The following is a 5,618-nucleotide window of genomic DNA, read 5'->3' as shown; positions in this document are numbered from 1 at the left end:
TTCTTCTGTTCACTTTTTTTTTTCTGAATTTTAGGGTTTTTAAATTCTTAATTTAATATCAATTGTTGTTTGCTTTTGCTTACTGTCAAATTAAGAATCTAATTTCCTTGATTTCTAGGCTTTTGATAAAATTTTCTAATGTCAGATTAACCTCTCTGTATAATTGCTCTTAGATATATAATATCAGCCTTACTGAAGGCATAGGATCATATGTTATGTTTTGATCTTTGATTTAGTAATTGAAAGTTGAAACACTTGCCTGATTTGCTACACTATCTAACACTTTGTGATTGATATTAGATAGATGAGAGGTGGGCTTATACTAGAGAAGGTGAATGCAGAAATCAATAACATGGCATCCTATGCTGAAGCAAATGCTTACATTAGAGAAGTTGAAGCTTTTCTGATGCATTTATGGAACTCTTATCGCAACAACAATTTCAATGGAGAAGTATGAATTTTCTTTTATAATTTTATTCTATTTAAGTAGTTCTATTTAATGTCTTATTTTGCATCATTCTTTTATTAGTCAATTGATAATTTGATATTTATGCTGATGCTATTTACTATATTTTTGTATATCTTAATTCACAAACTGAGGAGGTGATGAATCTGAAAGTGATTAGTGTTGCATTTGAGAAGGGGAGAGTGATGTGAATGACAACCATAATCTCTTGTCGCCGTTCATCTTCCACCTCTCTCATACATCTCTTTGTTGCCGCTTGTTGCACCTCATCTCCTCGCCAGCTTCGCCGCTGCAAACAATGTCACTGTTGTTGCCTTGAACGAGTTCTGCAATTTGGTTGCGCCTTCTCTGTCACTTCCAATAGGTATCTATTTCATCTTCTTCTTTTGATTTTTCTTCTCACTACATACTTTTATATCTATTTTATGATCTAGTAGGAAAAAAAAGTGTGTGTTTTACTTAGATATGGGGCAGTGGTGTTGTCATTCAGTTTATTTTATGCTGCACTGATTTGAGATTGAACCAGATACGTGAATGTCTACTCTGTTATTTGTAGGGATGCAAATACTGTATCTGATGCTGTAGAGTTTGTACTCCAAAATTTCACAGAAATGAACAAACTTTGGGTGCCGATGCAACATCAGGTTGGTTAAATTACCTGCAGAGTGTTTCTGCTCTCATGTTTGGACATGCATGTCGTCACAATAGTTGCATGTCATGAGGGCATGATTTCTGGTCACGCAGGTTTAGTAATGCATGTGAATCATTCATACTCTTAGCTGACCCTGAGTTGAGGCTTGCTGTCGGGCTTTCTGGTCTGCAGGGGCCTGTCCAGGAGAAGGAGAAACGGGAGAAAGAAAGAGTGAGCTGCGCGATCTTGTAATATCTGAAGCCTGTAACTGGTTTACTTGGCTGCAATGGGATTGTTTACATGATCAAATGTTTATAGAAGGTTTTGCTTGCTTCTTTATCCTTATTTGTTAGGTTGGGAAGAATCTCCATGTTCTCAGTCAGATAGAGGGTGTTGATCTTGATATGTACAAAGATATTGTGCTTCCCAGAGTATTAGAGCAGGTCTTATTTGTTGCTTTGTTATTTCTATTTTGTTTGTCAAAGACATTATTCACTTTTTAACTGAATCTTTCTTTTTCCCTTGTGCTTGATTATCTTTGACAGGTTGTAAATTGCAAAGATGAGTTGGCCTAGTTTTACTTGATGGATTGCATAATTCAAGTCTTCCCTGATGAGTATCACTTGCAAACTCTTGATGTATTGTTGGGTTCATGCCCTCTGCTTCAGGTTAGTGAACTTGGTTAAACACGAGGTTTTGTTCAATAAATAGAGTTGCAAAGAAGCTCCAAAAAAGTATCAGCAAGATGATTACCAATAGAAAGATGTGACAAAACAGCTACAAAATAACATGTGGACCCTCAATTTTTTAAAAACTGCTGCAGATATTTCTGTAAGTCGATGCTGTTCAACTTGTAACTTGGGGAGTAGCTCATTTGGCATCTCCAAAATTTTACTTAATAATGTGATATGCAACAAATGGAAGCCAACCTAGTGATATTCTTAATGCATTTATTTGCAAATTATCTTACAGCCAATAAAATATTTTGCATCATATTCTATTTTCAGGATTTTGTTTTGCAGGTCTACAGAACTCAAAAATACCAGTTAACTTGTTTTAGTAAATTAGCATATGCCTTTTCTGAGTGCTAGTTGTTACCTTTTATCTTGAGCACTAACCCCTTTAGGGAAGCATCATACATTACCTGTATATTTTGGTAAAATCTGCACTCATTAAGGATCTGTATTCTGAAATTGACAGGCTGAAGCAAGGTTGTTGACTGTTTTAGATTAACATTATTTCTGTTTTTATGTCACTTCCTCCCTCTTTCAAGAGATCAAATAGCATGTTGATCAACTATTTTTCATTGGTGTTTAATATGAAAACAATGTATCTTTTATTTATCCTTTGCAGAGGTATATGCTGCAAGAGAGAAGAACAGAATCTATATACCACGTGATCGTTATCTTAGTGAAGAAGCAGAGAAGAAGGTTATTTTACCTGTGTTCTTAATATAAATTGAAATTAGTCACACTTATGAGAAATTTGATAGTTTTTAATCTATTTGTCTCAATAGGCCATGGCTGAAAAGATAGAACGCATGGAACTAGAGGCAGACTCTAAAGATAAGGTATATGCTGTCCTATATTTTTGCAATATAGTCATTAAAATTTCTTGGTTTTTGAAACATGCCTTATAACTTGCAAGCAGCTTATAAGTGAAGGTTCCTACGATTTAGATACAGTATGGTTCTTCTTTCTTCTTTTTTCCCTGCTAGCTAAGCTTCCTTCTTCTTCTTCATTGGACCATCCATCAACGACTTGTATCTTAATTATAATCTCTTTCTCCGTCTGGTGAGCTCTCCTTCTCCATCTCAAGCTTGTTAACTTTTTTTCATCAATTCATTTTCCTCAAATGTCAGTCTAGGTCTGAATCCGTGGGAATGTGCATTGTGGTTAGAGGTGATGCTTAATTAAAGTTGCTCTTATTTTCGGTGATGTTAATCAAAGTTAATTTAGCTGTAGATGTAATGGGCTTTGAATTGAATTCGAATCCAAGGGAGAATTAGCGTTGTTGTTGGGGAATACTGACAATGGGTTCTTGTATGGCTGCAAATTCATGGTTATGCTTGACTGTGTTGAACTTCGTCAAACTGAGTTGTCTGCTACACGAAATTGGGGATCCATTGATGCTTGTAAATTTGGATTGTGGTGTGTTATTGATCATTAGTGATTCACCTGGATAATTTGCAAATTTGTATTTTGTTCATATTTTTTGTTTTCCGAAGACCTCGTCTATTCTATCATTGATCTTTTTGTTTTTACTAACAAATAATCTTTGTTGGTTTTCTTTTTACTTCTTCTCTCAAAAGGTAATACTGAAAACCCAAAGAAACCCGTGAAGAATTATTCGTTGCACAAACGAATATGGCTGATGTAACTCCAAGCTCAGTGGTGGTATGCATTACTTTTCGTTTCCTCTTAGCATCTGCAACCAGATGGTGTGAACTTTTTATTTTTGCAATCAATTTTTTGATGTGTTGTGTAGAGCCCTGGTAGCACATTCGATTTGGGAGCGTTTGTTGGAGACTTAAATGTTGAAGACGATCTAGGAAGGTTAGATTATGTTTCTTGTGGCATTATGAATGTAGGAATTAAGCAGTCAACAAGAATACTTGAAGCTGAAGGCACGTTATGAAGCCCTACAAAGGTCCCAGAGGTATATATACATATATTTATATTGAATTGAATTGATGCTCTGTATGTTGATGGAATCCTTTAACATGGTGTATATGTTATTAGAAACCTGATGGGAGAAGATCTTGGCCCTCTAAGCAGCAAAGAGCTGGAGTCACTAGAAAGGCAGCTAGATTCGTCGTTGAAGCTAATCAGATCCACAAGGGTATGTAATCTCACTCATGCGTTTCACTGTATGTTCAATGAAGATAGTCATTACTCATTATTAATATTGCAATTGTGGTTTTCTGTACAGACCCAATTCATGCTGGATCAGCTATCGGAACTTCAATGTAAGGTAGTATGTGATCCATTTTGCTTGCATGGTGTGTTTAATTGGCTGTTCGGTGTACAAGACTAGATAAGTAGGCATAATACTATTTTTTTTTCAATGAATAATATATGTCATTGTCATGTTACACGTGTGTTGTTAACTATTGACTTGATTTTGTTTCATCTTCTAGACGTTTTCTCAACTTCAGGAAGAGGAAAGCTCCCTGCTCCAGGAAAAAATATATTTAACAAAGGTATCAACGTGATTTATCTTTTTCCTCCATTAAGAAAAGTGATCTTTCTGTTTTCGGGCAACTGGCTTGTGTGCTAAGTGCTTCTTTTTCTATTCTAATATAACTCCCTAAGTGTTAAGTGCTAAGAATATATATATATATATATTAATGAATAAATTTTTTAATATCTAGTCCCCTTTGTGAGACTGTTGGTTTAGTTTTTAATTCTTCAAAATGCTGGTAGTTTGCTATTTATTTGAGCAACTATTTATTTTTAACGTTCAATTTTCTTTTGCAGGTAATATTTATTTACAAGGACATGAACAATGAAAATGTTGAAATAATCTGTAGCAAATTTGTTGAGCATCTCTAGAAAAATTTCCAATGTAATAGAACTAATAATATTTCTTAGTTTCATACATTGTATAGGAGTTATTATTTTTTATTTGTAATACTAAAAAATCATATATTATGTTTAATACTTTGAGTTATATAATATTTTGTCTATGGATTATGATTTTGTTATTGTTGAATTTTAATAAAAAAATTATTTATTTAGCAAGATAAAAATAATAGTAAAAACTGCATTTTTAAAAGATAAAAAGATATCATTTTTATCCGGTAAAAACGGCAGTTAAAAAATGTCATTTTAAACGAAAAGGATGCCATTAAACCTTGGTAAAAACGGCGTTTAGAAATGTCATTTTAAACGAAAAGGATGCCATTAAATACAGGTAAAAACGGCGGTTATAAACGCCATTTTTAACGAGAAGGATGCCATTAAACCCAGGTAAAAACGGCGGTTACAAATGCCATTTTAAACGAGGAGGATGCCATTAAACCCAGGTAAAAACGGCGGTTAAAAACCGCCATTTTAAACAACAACAAAACCGCCGTTTTATTTGGTTAAAATGGCGGTTAAAAACCGCCATTTTAACCGCCAAAAAACCGTCGTAATAACCAGAATGGCGCCCAGAATTCCGGCGTTTTTTGGAGGCGCCATTTTCGGCAATAATGGCGGTTGTAACCGCCGTAATTACCTTAAAAAACCGCCATTTCAGGATCCTCTGCTGCTGCTAGGGGTGGAAACAGGCCAGGCCAGGCCAAGCTTTGCTCTTAACAGGCCTGGACTGTCATGTAGTCAATTGGCTTGAGCCTGACCTGCAGCCTATTATAGGCTTTTTTTAAAGTACTAAGCCGGGCCTGTTATTCAGCTTGGCCTGGCCTGACGCCTGTTAAAAGGTCTGATAATTTTTTTTACAAAAATAAAAATATTATTTAAAAAAATTATTTTTTAATAAACGTATTTATATGTAATATGTCATATTTAATATTTATAA

The 5,618-nt window shown here is 34.6% G+C and overlaps 1 long non-coding RNA gene across 1 annotated transcript; it reads left to right on the top strand.

Annotated features, from left to right (window-relative positions):
- LOC110271696 lies at positions 4,117-4,722 on the top strand. Its single transcript, XR_002362275.1, has 2 exons — positions 4,117-4,299; positions 4,577-4,722. It is a non-coding gene; the product is annotated as an uncharacterized LOC110271696 (long non-coding RNA).

This window comes from Arachis ipaensis, chromosome B05 (assembly GCF_000816755.2).
Source record: "Arachis ipaensis cultivar K30076 chromosome B05, Araip1.1, whole genome shotgun sequence".
Classification (NCBI taxonomy): Eukaryota; Viridiplantae; Streptophyta; class Magnoliopsida; order Fabales; family Fabaceae; genus Arachis; species Arachis ipaensis.
The sequence above is the reverse complement of the archived record's forward strand: the minus strand, read 5'-3'. Positions and strand labels throughout refer to the sequence as shown.